This window comes from Humulus lupulus, chromosome 1, assembly GCF_963169125.1.
Source record: "Humulus lupulus chromosome 1, drHumLupu1.1, whole genome shotgun sequence".
NCBI classification, from domain to species: Eukaryota; Viridiplantae; Streptophyta; class Magnoliopsida; order Rosales; family Cannabaceae; genus Humulus; species Humulus lupulus.
The window spans coordinates 161648063-161663778 of record NC_084793.1 but is presented as its reverse complement, the minus strand read 5'-3'; positions in this window follow the sequence as shown (position 1 = coordinate 161663778).

The following is a 15716-nucleotide window of genomic DNA, read 5'->3' as shown; positions in this document are numbered from 1 at the left end:
CTATGGTGAGAACCTCACGAAATGTTTGTCCAACATCAACATGGTGTTGATTTTAGACAACATCGAGTTCGTGATAATCAAAGATATTCCTATTTTTCTCATGCAACGATCACCAAATCCTTCAAAGAGGATTGTTGATGGTAGTTCGAGAAAATGAAAGAATACTAATACTACTAAACAAGCTCAAGGAGAAGCTGCTTTGAGCTTCTTCTTCGAAGAACAAGAGAGGAAGAAATTCATTTAAAAAGAAAAAGAAGTCAACTGGCAAGGCACCAAATGCTGCAAAGCATCTTGGAGCAAGGCCTGATTATAAGTACACAAAAAGGGGAGTGTTTCCAACTGCAAGGAGACTAGGAATTGGAACAAGATTGCCCGGAACTCAAGGCATATGGAACCCAAAATAATTAAATTTGTCTTGGATGCATGTGATTTTAGAGGATGATACTTCGGTTTTGGATCGCTAAATCACAGTCTACTAACACATGCATGTACCTTTTTACACTTTTAGCATTGGAAAAGCCATGAAGGATAAAAAGCCACGGCTTGGTATCCATTAAGGGTTGTTCATATCAAACAAGGCAAAAGGATAAGCTTGAATGAATTTTGGAAATAAATATATTGTTTTAAGACAATGTTTATTTTATTCCGATTTTCAATGGAAATTTTAATTTAAGTTTTTCTTATTACATCAACAACAATTTGTAGTTACTTTCACAAGTAATAAAATCCTATTTATTTAAATGGATGTGAATTGTGGGGTGGATGTATGAAAAATAGGCTATACCTATTGCAACTAAACAAACCCTATGTTATAAATAATGAGTTGTTTAAGACAACTAATTCTAGGACCGTTAAACGACAAAAGGTCAATAACGTTAGAAATGATGTACCTTTGACGTTTTCGCTTTGGTCATATTTGTTATGATAGGATTCAAAGACTAACAAAGGCTGGGCCTTTGAGGGAACTCACCTAGGGTGACCTGCCTGTTTGTGAATCTAGTCTCGAGGCAGAATGACAAAGCGTCCATTCTCTGTGATAGGAGAAAGGGCCAAAAAACCACTAGGGCTAGTATGTTCAAATGTCTGGGGACATATGAATGTTGAAGCGAGGGGTGGTTATGAGTAGTTTGTCACCTTCATCGACGATTGCTCTAGAGACTCATGTAAGTACCTAAAGCATAGGAATTCTGTGAATTTGTTAAGAAATTCAAAGAATTCATTGCTATGGATTTAAAACCAAATTAGGTAAAATGTTAAAGATCTTGCGATCTGATAGGGGTGGAGGATATTTGGATAATCAGAACCAAGATCATTTAATAGAACTTGAAGATTTGTCTAAAACAACTGTCCCAAGGACTTCGCAACAGAACAGTGTTGCTGAGCGGTGTAAATCGCACGTTTATGAAAATGTGTGTTCTATGATAAGCTATTAAGCTCTACCAACTTCTTACCCAGATCTTTTCTGGAGACATACTACCTAGACCGCATGTGATATATTTTTTTTAAATGTTGTGCCGTCTCAAAAGTTGTCTCCAAGACACCACTAGAATTATGAAATGGTCGTGAACTTGGTTTACGTCATTATGGAATTTGGTGGTGTCATGTTTTTGTCATGAGGAAAAAGGTAGAAAACTAGAACAGTGAGCTGAGGGTTTGCTTGTTTGATGGCTATTCTAAAGGTACTCAGAGTGGTCTGTTTCATAGTCCAGTAGACAAGAAAGTGTTTGGCTCTACAAATGTTACTTTTCTGGATATCGACTACATAATGAATTTCAAGTCTCATAAAAAAATAGTATTAGATGGAAAAATGATAAACTATTGTTCCATCCTTACTGACGCAAGTCGATGATAACAAGGTACATTTAGAAACCACTAATCCAAGTCAGAAAGTTACAATGCCTCGTCATAGTGGGAGGATTTCTCGAAACCTGGTACCTATGATATGGATAGTGAAACCCACAAGTTGGTTGGGGATACAAGTAACAATGATTCGTTGGCCTTTAAATAGGCAATGGGTAAGTCTGAAAGGGATTTTTGACTCAAAGCCAAGTACCAGGTAATAAAGTCTAAGTACTCTTAATTTGTCTGAGATCTTGTAGATATGCCATTGGACTTTAGGCCCATGGGGTGCAAGAGGATATATAAGAAGAAGAGAGGAGCTGATAGAAAGGTCGAGACATTAAAGGCTCGACTCGTGGCAGAGAGAGAAATTTGACTTAGAGAAAACTTTTTCTCCAGTAGCCATGTTAAAATTCATTAAGTATACTCTTATCCATAGCCACAACTCTTGATTAAGAGATAAGGAAAATGGACATCAAAGAAGCATTTTTAATGGATATCTTGATGAGACAATTAACATGTATCAATCAGAAGGATTTAAAGTAGTTGGACAAGAAATTCGGCAAGCTGAGTAAGTCAATCTATGACTTAAACAAGCTTCGCGCTCCTGGAAATGTTAAATGGAAACATTAAGACCTGAGTTTTTGAATAAAATGTAGTTGATCCTTGTGTTTGACAACTTAGGGAAAAAGACATTGTGGTGTTTTGAATCCTTTGTGTAGATGATATCTTATTCATTGGAAACAATGTCAAGAAATTATCAAACATAAAGAACTGGCTAGAAACGAAATTCCATATTTTGTTGTAGCAAGTCGTGTTCTTGGTATCCAGAACATCAGGGAAATAACTGAACTTTAGCTCTAACTCAAGCGACCTACTTTAGTGAGGTGCTTGGTCATTACTCTGTAACAAATTCCGAGAAAGGATGTTTAGTGTCTTGACATGGAATTTATTTTTCTAAGCAGCAGTCTCCACAGACTCCTCAAGAGAAAGAAAAGATGTAACGAATTCCTTATGCATTTTAAATTAGAAGTCTATGTTGTGTGTTGTGATCGAAGATCTTCTATGCAGTGGGAGTAGTGAGCAAGTGTCAATAAAACCTTTGAAATAAACAATAGATGGAAGTCGGTATCTTTGATGGACTAGAGACTATATGTTAGTCTTTCCAGGTGGACCTTTGTGCCTGTTAGGCTACACATATTCAGATTTTAGACTGATGTTGATGACAAGAAGTCTACTTCTGAAAAATATGTTTACTCTTGGGGGTGGAGCTATGATTTGGAGAAGCATTAAGCTATCTGCCATTTTAGAATCCATTTTGGAGGCTGAGTACATAGCTGTGTCTATGGTGGCTAAGGAAATAGTCTGGCTAAGGAAGTTCTATACGGATCTCGGTGTTATTCCAGAAATGGATAAACCACTCATTTTGTCTAGTGACAGTAATGAGGCAATAGCGAATTTGAAAGAACCTCGAAGCTACAAAAGAGCAAAGCATAAAGAGAGAAAGTACCACATTATCGAGGATGTGTGGCGAATGTGTGAAGTGAAGGTGATGAAGATAGCATTGTAAGGCAATCTTTCATATCCCTTTACAAAGATATAAGCAGAAAACATAATTGTGAATCATGTAGAATGCATGGTTTTGAGAAACATGTCCCATTTGTTTTAAAAGGGCAAGTGGGAGTTTGTTGGGTTTTATGCCCTTATAAAACCATGTAGACATGTAGCACGATTTCATATTATCAATAAAAGTAGTAGAAATCATTTAGTTTGACAACCGTGTTGCTTGCTTGTTTTATTACATGATTATTGAAATAATACAAACATTTATAAAATCCCGAACATATGGATAGTTACAATTATAGTGACTAGGTCACAGTGGATTATATTTGTAATTATATGTTCAAAAGAACGAGTCCTAAGATTAGATCAGTGCATTGGATTTTCACTGATTAGGCAATCTACGATATGATCTACTTACACATTCAGGGTGTGATGTCTTGTCCAAGGCTTCGACCAAGTAGATAAGATCGGATGTATTTAGTTATATCGGACTAGGACCGATATTGATTATTGATTGATAAATAAGTATCGTTGTTATTAAATCTAATCAATGTCACAATGTTGACCATATTAAATCGATCTTAATTCTGAGTGATAATATTCTGCTAATTATATTATTTAAATCTTTTGACTTGTTCGTTACCAGCTTACCCTACGGTCTAGCCCATACTTACATCTTGGAGATTTATTAGTGTAATTGAGTGGGAGTATTATTCATAGATACGAAATCTATAACTTCTGTATGAGAAGTGAAAAGATGATTTCCTTAATTGCTTTGTTCAAAAAGTTAAATGATTGAGATCTCATTTTTGTGATTAAATTCACGGAAATATCATTTATAAGGAACTTAGTGGGAGTTAAGGATAAAATACTGATGAGGGGTAAAACAGTCATTTGCACCCAGCTCGTTAGTAAGTCATCGATAGAGGATTGACTGATTGTAATGGTTATAACAATGGATAACGTATTTATGGTTTTGAAAATACGTTCTATGAATTCAAGAGTTCAATTCCGAGTCTATAGTGGAGTCACGAGGAATTAATAAGGTAGTGAAATTATTCGTAAATAAATTCACGGTAACTTATTGGAGCTTGATTTCATGGATCTATGGTCCCCACATCACCTTTGAGTAAATCATCTAGAATGTCTCAATTAATTGATTTAATTATCAATTAGGATTTTTAAAGTTGACTAGGTCAATTTTGGAAAATTTATAGAGATATGAGATTTAGAGAATAAAATAGAATCTTTGGGTAAATTTATTAATATTGATAAATTGGTATCGATATAAATAAATAATATTAAATCAAGTTTCATATTATAATTAGTTAATTTGAATAAGGATTTAATTAATTAATTAAAAAAAATAAAAGGTTTTGAATTTAGGCCCAGTTAGGATTTAAATTCAAAACAAAGAGATTAGGCCCAAGTCCATTTATGGCAGCCCAAGGCTTTTATTTATTATTATTATTTTTAATTAATTTAAATTTAAATAAATCTCATTAAGTTGCCTATATAAGGAATATGATATCTAGGGTTTTCAAAAAAAAGCAAGTCAGTCTCAGTTGATTTGGGTAAGTGAAAACCTAGACACTCTAATCCTTTCTTAGCCACATTCTCTTCTTCTTTTCTAGATCTCTCTCTCATGTGTTGAGAACCAGCCCACACTAGTTCTAGGTTGATCAAAGGCTTGGTGAGGAAGACTGTGTTGCTGATCTTGTTCAATCTCTTGATAATACTCTGCTACAGAAAGGAATCAAGGGTTAGAGAGATTGAAGGATGGAGTTGTTCCAGTTCCGCTGCGTAATGTAAGTTTTTACTTTACTCTGTATTTGTATCAATTTCATAGGAGCATGTTCTAGGAATTTGCATGTTTGTTTGATAATATGTAAATTGCATGAAAATAAATAAAGATCCTGCAATGATTTTTTCCAACAGTGGCGACTAACTAGCTGGTTGGGGTTAAAACGTATTAACCTAAAGCTAGCAGCAACTTGGTCTAACTCCCTAAAAGGGTATGGGTTACCTTGGCTGGAGGGGCCGGCTGTTGCCCCAGAAGCAGCCCGGTCAGGATTAGGTCGCAGATAAGCTTCGAGATCCCATCTTTTCTGAACGAGAGGCACCTCAGCCTCCTCTTCATCGGTGTTGTCGGCGGTTGGTAGAGCCTCTTATGTGGAGGGAACCTCGGGGATCATCGAAAGAGGAGCTTGGGTCCTCAGGGCCAGTGTTTAACCCTCAAGGATCAACTGATAGGCCAACATCATGACATCATTCACGACTTGGCGATAATCTTTTTTCCTGGGGGAAAGTCTGGACAGTTTCTCGTACTGATCCCCGAGGGTTACCGATTTTTCCATCCTGGCAAATATGGATGCATGAAAAAAAAAACTCAATCAGAAGTGTTTTAAAATATATATATATATATCAAGGAATAAGAAAATTCACAAGATGAATTTGCAAAGGTAGAAGATTTACGAGGACGGTTGAAGTATCGGTGTTCGCAATTCTTGAAGCCATTCGACATAAAGAATAAATCTTTATAATTGTTTGGATGGCTGAGAAGAATGATGATGGAGGCAGAGCTGGGAAATCGTGTGTGGTAGTAAAACCCGTCACCGCGTCCTCTCTGGTTGGGGCTTGCTTTGAGATATAAAAAAAACAAAATATCTACTGGAGAGGGGACTTCCCACTCGTGCCTCAAGAACAGATATTTCAGCCCTGCCAAAAGTCTATATGAATTTGGGGGGAGCTAGAAAGGAGCTAGTTTTACGTAGTTTAAAAAGTCTACGAAATACTGATCCAGGGGAAGGAAGGCCCTAGCCTTCAGATGCTCATTGCTCTAGGCCACGTAGTCATCTTGGAAAGGAGCACAGCTCCGTTCTCCTTCGAACACAGGTCGGGCTAGGAGACCGCCAGCTCCCATCTCGAAGTTGTGACTCAATAGGATTTTATTCACCTTCTCTTGAGTCTTGATTTTTGAGACTATGTGCTCGGCCTCGAAGAATGCGTTGGGCTCGATGGGAACTTCTTTCTCCACAACCAGACCGAAGTGCAGAATAGGAGAGTCAGAGGCGACCTGCTTCCCTTTGTCTTTGTGTTGGGTAGATGAGCTCAGAGGTTTCTTTTTGGGAGGTGCCATCAGATCGCCCGACGACAAAGCGGCCTAGTTAGTAGGCGACCTAAGGTGATCTATAACTATGTCGCGAGGGTACGAAGGATGAAAGAGGTTATTCTCGTTATACAAGCTAAAGTTAGCTGAAACCCATCGCGTGGTGCCACGCGATATCCAAAGCTACGCGCCTCAGTTTCTTAATAGTCCCTTAATATTTAGGGATCCGTGTGTCAGAAATGTCAGGTCACTACTTTCCTCTGTAAGGCGGTTTAGTGCAAAATTGCCTAAGGAATCGTAACCCTTAAGCTACCTGGTATTTAATCTAGAGATGTTACGATTTCTATGCCCCAAACAGGTATTCTCTAAACCTATTTGTCATACTACCCCAGATTAACCCAGAAATTTACCCAGTTTTATGGATACTCTTTTTTATAAAAACATATTCGGTTTCACTTATGGAGCCTAAAGCTGAAACCTTTTCCCTATTGGCATTCATAAAAAGTCTAACAATACCAAACGATGAACATTGCTAAAAAGAAGAAAAATAAGTTTCTTTGGATCATGAAGAATAATGAAATTCGTTCAAAGCAAAGGATGAGATACTTACAGGAAATGTGTTCGATGATTGGAGAATGTAGATTCGGATCACGAAAAGCTCCTGGAATGCGGGCTAGCTGCCTCAGAGGAAGACCTGACAACCTTTTTTGGGCGATCTGCCTACAGTGTTGTCGATGGTGCAACTCGATAACTCGCACTCCACTACACCACATGACACAGAAATACGTACAGTATGCTCTGACAGCACTAGGGGCATGTTCCCAGTAAAATGGTTACCTTTCTGCAATGCACCACACAAATCTCGCTTGGGTCATGGTCTCTATTCAATGCAGCCCAATGCATTGAAGTGTATTAATCCCCCAATAATGGGAAGAATGTGTATTAATTACTTATGATTAACATTAATTATCCCAACCTCCATGAATAGGCCTGGGAGTCTCATTGTAAGGGTTGGATTTTGGAGAGAGAAAACACTTGATACTCAGAGCAATCTAAACGCTGTCTGAGAATACACAATTGGAGCTTGACATCACAAGCTTACAATCCTCTTAATACCAAAGATTCGTGGACTAGGGTTCTTTTATAACCAGAACCACGTAAAAATCCTTGTGTTCTTATAGTTTATTTCTTTAATCTCTCTTATTAAGGTTGATAGCGAAAAAGGCAATCAACAATTTTAATAAAACATTTTCATTAAAACAATAAATTAAAAATCTTTAATTTTGATTTACCATCTCAACTAATTAAGACTAAATGTATTATTACATGAATTATCACATATTAACATATAACAAATAATATAGGACGTTCCTAATAGCATGTTTCTACACGAAGTAATGCATGCTAGTTTCATACTGTGTCGGTATATGAATGGCATGTTATAATGCATGACAAAATATTAAACATTTTAATTACATTCAAGCATTTATAATAAATAAATAAAATAAAAGCAGGTATATTAACTCTTGGGTTTTTCTAGGAAAAATTACAACACTTGCAAAAATATACATGAAAAAATATAACCTAGACTAAGGCTTGATGAAGAGCACTTTGATCTTCAACCTTGAGATGTAGTCTTTTGAGCCAATGCCACCCTTTTTCCATATACATTTTGAATTATACAACTTTTTAATTATTTTAAACAAACTTTAAAAATAATTAAACTTTGGGTTTTAACACCCAAAAGTTTCTAAGACCCAATTTGAATTTGGGTGAATAAATTCAAAAGATAAAATTAAACAATTTAATTTTAATAAATTAAAATTCAAGATAATTTTAATCCGGGATATTTTAATTAAAAAAATTCTAATTATGGAAGATAACAATTAATACATTTTTAATTAGGGTAAATAATTACCATTATTTCAATTAAAGAAATTACCAAATTAAAACCATTTTAATTCAATTTATGATTTTTAATTAAATGAATAATTAAAAATATGTTTATGGTAACAACACATTAGGTGTTGTACCAAGGGGCGGTGGTCAGGGGTCGTCTAGCGTGGGAGTGGGGTGGCCTGTGGCTGAGGTGCGCAGGAGGCACGGTGGCTGGGCAGTAGGGAGGCACGCACAAGGGCCGCGGCAGGGGCACAGGGAGGGGACGGGGCGCACGGGCGCATATGCTAGGCGAGACTACTGGGCGTAGGGGCACGATTGCCTAGGTGCAGGGGTGCAGCTGCAGGGGCGCATCTGGCTGGGCGTGCAGCTGGAGCTCAGGCATCAACTTGGGCTCGGGCTTGAGACAGAATTTTATAACCCAGAATTTTTACACAAAAAATCCTATGCCCCAAAAATGGCTTACACATTTCATCTATAAATTTTAAGAACAATTCCTAAGCCCAAAAGCACCATAATAAAAAACCCTTAAGAATCTATCATCGTGAAAATAAACATCCATCCATTCAAACATATATCACATGTAATATAAAAATGCATATGATCTCACACAACAATTAATAATATGTATAGATTAATGACTTGCTCTGGTACTAATTGTTGGAAAACCAATCAGAGCACGCAACGAAACTGGCGCGTGGTGGGTCCGTTGTTGTTTTATTCTTATTATGAAACAACAGAACAACAACATACAAAATTTTTCAATAATCATATAAACAACTTATATGACCAAGAAAAAAAATCCAGAAATATTATCATACAATACTATTAATCATGTAACAAATATATATATATAAATACAATATATTTATATATATATATATAATATATAAACACAAAAATAAAAAAAATCAAGAACATAAACTTTTACCTCTTGAAGCCTATCTAGTGTCCTTGAGACTTTTTCGTATTTTTATCGATCTTCCTATCCAAAGCTTTGAGCACTCAAACCACGATCTTCCAGAGTGTTCTCTACACCTCAAGATGTGTGTGAGCACATAGAGAACACGAGTTTGTATTTTAGGAATCACAAGTATTTCTAAACACATGAGTATTTAGATTATGGTCTGAGGATGGCTAGAATAAAGAAGAAGAAAGAGAGAGAGTTTTGTTTGACAAAAACTTTGAGAACTATTCTGAATTGTGTATTATGTTGTTTTGTTATTTTTGTATTTTGTTCTTCTTCTTCTTATATATCATATATACAGAGATTTATGTTACCTTAATAATAATAATAATAATAATAATATAATAATGATGATGATATGATTTGATTTTAGGTAAATGTCTAACTTACCATATTTGAAAAATCATTTTCAAATTGTTAAATAATTAAATAAATAAAATAAAAAAACTACACAAATACAATATCTGTATAGTAGTACACGCATGGCACAATCATTGGTCTATGTCACGCATGTACTGTTATTCTCTTTTCAGGGGTTTTGCATTTTTCTTTTATTTAATTATTTAACTAAATCATTCTCCCAAAAAATAATGTATTTATCTTTTTAAGGAAAATATGACAACCATATTTCAAAATTTAAATTCTAAATTCAAAATTCAAATTGATGATCATTATTATCATCATCTTTTAAAATTAAATAAATAAAAAACTATTTTTTGACTTACAAATTTTATTTTCTTCCACTCAAATAAAATAATTAATTTCAAAAATTATTTAATTAATTTATATATATTAAATTCGAAATTTAATATATTTAAATTAATAAATAAATTTTCAAAATTTAATAATTAATTCTAAATTAATTATTCAACCTCAATTATCATATACTTGTATACTTGACCTGAAGAATAAAATTCTTCTCAAATTCCCAAATTACAGTTATACTTTGTATCGACTCTTGTCTTGATATGTTGTTGATAGAGCTAGCCAGGGGACCTATGGACCTATAATATCAAGCTCCAATAAATATTACATTATTAATCAAAGCTCTTTGATTAAATAATCATATTAATTAATCTCATGATTACTGCACTAAAAATATTAGATTGAACTATTATAGACATATATTTACTGAGTACTTTATTAAGAATAAAGTGTCCATTGATATAATTATTACATATATCGTTAATCCTCTATTAATGGTTAATAATTAAAAGGGAATAAAATCATTGCTTTACCCTTTTAACTATATCTTGTTCCTAGAGTACCATTGACTTTACTAGTGAAGGTTGTGTCACAACAAGTTTGCGACGTGAGCGCTCATAACCTTTTTAGTTCCAAAAGTCAACCCAATAGGGAACCATTATTCAATCTATAAGAAGGTATATATTTCATATCTGTTAAACTATGTTCGCAGCCATATACATCATTGAGTCCCCAAAACAATTGTTCTTAGCTTGATCATTCTGACAAACCTTAACGCATGAATAAAAGGATCAGAATACATATATAGGAGTTCATAGTATCCTCAGGATTAAGATCATCGTGTATATGATCATCGTTTGATGTGTTTGATTAATACTATGAAACAATGTTTAAACAAGTACTAACAAATCACACCTGGTCCAGTTCTACATACTCTCTGCATGCAAAGTACCTCCACTAAAGTGTCCTACTACACTAGTAACCCGGATCTAGGTCACATGTATTCATAATACTAGTGGACTATACTAGCAGTAATTAATCTAAAGATTCCATAACTTTATTTATTACGAACTATTTAAGTTTATTATCTTAATCTCGATCCTCCCATGCCAATATGAGATTAAGACCACATAGATAAACTTTGGAATTTTATTATCATATAATATCGGACATAGTCTATATATAATAATGCAATTCAATTATTTATTTCATTTAAAACATTGGTCAACTACAATTGCTTTAAGGGAACTATTCCCAATAGGGAAGACTTTTGAAGTGGGTCATGGAGTTGAGCCAGTTTGATATCACTTATGTCCCCAGAATCTCCGTCAAGGGATAGGCCCTAGCCGACTTCATTCTAGAATGCACCGAGATAACTGAGGACGAAGAACCCGTCGACCCCATAATGCCCTTTTGGAAGATCTTTATGGATAGAGCACCCAATGAAAATGGGGTTGGGGTCGGGATCATCCTAATATCCCCTCAAGGTCACCAGTTGCAAAGTGCCTTATGCTTCCAGTTCTAAGCGTCGAACAATGAGGCTGAGCATGAGGCCATGCTGGCCAGATTATGCTTGGCCCGGGAAGTATGGGTAGAGAACATCGAAGTCCACGACTCCTAGCTGGTGGTTATTCGGGAGAATACTAGACGAAAGAGAAAAATTTGGTTGCCTACGTGGCGTGAACCCGGGAGTTACTACAATCTTTCAAAAGATACTTCATTCGCCAGATCCCCAGGGAACAGAATGTGTTTGCAGACACGCTGGCAAAATTAGGCACGGAAGTTGAATAGAACTCTTTGGGGTAGTCCCAATCGACCATCTACTCATGCCTGGTATTCAAACTCCCACAATCATCAACGCCATCAATTACACTACGTCCTGGATGGGCCCTCTCATCCAGCATCTAACCACTAGGGAATTTCCCATGGACAGGGCCGCCGCCAGGAAGCTTCAGTACCAGGTTCCTAGATACGTCATGATGGATGGCAAACTCTATCGCAGGGGGTTATCCATGCCCTATCTTTGATGCGTATCTGGGATCAAAATGAGTGCAATTATGCACGAATTGGATGAAGGTTTTTGTGGAGATCATACAACCAGACTCAGCTTGTCCAAGAAGATCCTAAGGCAAGGATATTTCTGGCCAACGATGAAGAAGGACTGTGTAGATTACGTCCGCAAGTGCAAACAATGCCAAAGGTACGCAAAGATCCCACGAGCCCCTCCAACAGAGATAACCCTAATGACCAGTCCCTGGCCTTTTGTAGTTTAGGGAATTTATTTGGTAGGATCCCTCCCGACTGGGAAGGGCAGAGTAAAATATGCCATTGTAGCTGTCGACTATTACACCAAGTGGGTTGAGGCAGAACCAATGAGCACCATCACCTCCAAAAAGACCCTGGACTTCATCATCAACAACATTGTGTGCCGATACGGCCTCTCTCACAAAATCGTGTATGACAATAGGAAGAAATTTGATAGCATCCACTTCACTAACTTCTGTGAAAGACATGGCATCATCAAAAGCTTCTCTACTGTTGCAAGGCCTCAAGCGAACGAGCAAATAGAGGCTGTGAACAAGATTTTGAAGGGGACATTAAAGAAAAAGCTACAAGCTTGCAAGAGCATGTGGCCAGAAGAGTTGCCCAGCGTCCTATAGGCCTACCGGACCATGGAAAGAACATCGACAGGACATACTCCCTATTCAATGGTATACGGATGCGAAGCAGTCATCCTAGTAGAAACTGCGGTCCCATCTCATAGACGAGATATGTACTATCTCGTCTGAAACCACGCCTTAATCTAAGAATCCCTGGACCTCATCGAAGAGATCTGGGAAGAATCACAAGTGCAACTGAAGATGTATCAAGAAAAGATCGCAAGGCACTTTAACTCGAAAGTTAAGAGTCGAAGGTTCAGAACCGATGATCTAGTCCTAAGAAGAGTCTTCCCTGCATCTCAAGATCCGGGAGTGGGGGTTCTAGGACCAAGCTGGGAAGGACCCTATGAGATCCACAACGAAGTATGTTCAGGAACATATTGCCTAAAGCGGCTAGATGGAACAAAGGTCCCAAGGGCCTGGAACGTAGAACACCTATGCCGGTACTATCAGTAGTCGGGAGGATTTAATTATGCTCTTTCTAACATTTTTAATTTCAAGTAAGGTATGCCCCATGGCCATTTATTTTTTTAATGAAAATGGTGTGGACAAAACACCATAAGAAATGTTGTAAGAAAAGAAAAAGTTCACGCCCGTCTTTAATTTTTACACGAACAAGTGACCTAAGAATACATTATTTGGTTACTTGGGGTGTAAGACCATCTATACAAGTCCAGGATTAAAAAAAATAGGATGCAAATCTCAGAGCTTAGTCCTGATCCACATTCGTATAGACTGGGGGTCCAAAACCCAACTCCCAAAAAAGGATGCAAGGCTCAAATCCCAGTCCTAATCTGGATTCGTATAGGCAAGAGGGTTCAAAACCCAACTCCCAAAAAAAAAGATGTAGTGTTCAAAGCATAGCCCTAATGAATCAGTATGGTCCAGAAGGTTCAAAACCCAACTCCAAAAAGATTAGTCCAGACCCAGCATGGTCCAAGATAGCCTAATCACTATTCATGGTTCCCCTAAAAAACGATCCAGGACCGTTGGAACTTAATGTTAGGAACAGTACTTAGTGCGCAGAAGAAATTGCAGTAATGGTATACAACAAAAAAATTTCATATAAACAACTTTATATGAGACTTTTGATTATAGGCTAGAGAGAAAAGGGTTTTTGTTTTGTGAAAAAAAAACATGATAGTTTCTTTCTCTGTGTAAAGCTTGTTGTTTCTATCATATAGAATATATAGACATTATTACCATAATAATAATGATGATGATAATAATAATAATAATAATAATAATAATAATAAAAAATCAATCATCTTTTTATAATAACAATAATAATGATAAAAGACAAAGTCTAACATTCCATTTTAAAATGTTTAATTAATTTATCAAAGTTAAAAACAAAATCCAATATCTGATAACATCACAAGTGCCACACACATAGAGTAGTCCAAGCCCTATGCGTGTGGCCTATCCTTGAAAAATGAGATTTTATTTTTCATGTGTTTTTTATTTTAATTAATTAATAATTAGAAATCCAAATATGATATCGTCTTTTTAAGGAAAAGATAACAACTTAAATTTCAAATTTCAAAATTCAAAATTCAAAATTCAAAATTTGAATTTCCATTATCATCTTATTATTAATTAAATAAATATAATAATCAAAACCAATTTTGACTATCCATATTTATCTATTCACACTTAAATAAAATAATTTGAATTTTGACTATCCAATTTTGAAAATTGCACAAATGCAATAATAAATTGTGCAACTTCAATTATAACATAATTGCACATTTATCTTGAAGAATAAATATTCTCTCAAATAGCTCATTCACAGTTTAACCCTTGTATCAACTCTTACCTTGATTAGTGTTGATAGAGCCGCCCCGGGGACCTATGGACCAATAATTCCAAGCTCCAATAAATAAAAGATTATTAGCCAAAAATCTTTGATTCAAGAATCATATTTATTAATCTCACGATTATGCCAATATAAATATCAGACTGAACTCTTGAGAATTAAAGACATATATTTACTGAGTACTTTATTGTAACCATAAAGTGTCCATTGATATAATCATTACATACAAATTAATCATCTATTGATGATTCATAATTTAGTGAGAATAAAATTACCGTTTTACCCTTTTAATTATATCTTGATTCCTATGTACCATTGACTTTACTAGTGAAGGTTAATTCATAATCTGATTATGAATTTGACGCCAATAACCTTTTCAGTTCCAAAAGCCAACCTAATAGAGAATCATCATGCAATCTATAAGAAGGTATAGATTCCATGTCTATTAAGTTATGTCCCAAGCCATATACATCATTGAGTTCCCAAAACAATAGTTCTTAGCCTGATCATTCTGACAAACTGTGACGCATGAATCAAAGGATCAAATGACATAAATAAGAGTTCATAGTAACTTTAGGATTAAGATCAATTTGTATATGATCATCAGTTGATGTGTTTATAATACTACGAAACAATATTTAAACAAGTATTATTAAATCGCATCTGGTCCAGTTCTACATACTCTCAGTATGCAAAGTACCTCCACTAAAGTGTTCTACTACACTAGTAACCTGGATCTAGGTTACATGTGCTCATAATACTAGTGGACCGTACTAGCAGTAATTAATCTAAAGATTCCATAACTTTATTTTACTGCAAACTATTTAAGTTCATTATCTCAATCTCGATCCTCTCATACCAATATGAGATTGAGACCGTATAGATGAACTTTGGAATTTTTTGATATTTACTTAATATTATTAGCAATAATATAGTACATAACCTACATATATACAATAATTCAATTAATTTATTTATTTCATTAAAACCACTGTCTACTACAATTGTTTTAAGGGCACAATTCCCAACACTTAAATCTTAGGTTTAGATTGATTAAATTTAGTCTTGTAAACGATCCAGGACGTTATAACCTAAACCTCGGGTTTGAGATAAGTTAATCAACTAATTTATACCTAAGTCATATTTTTAATGGTCCAG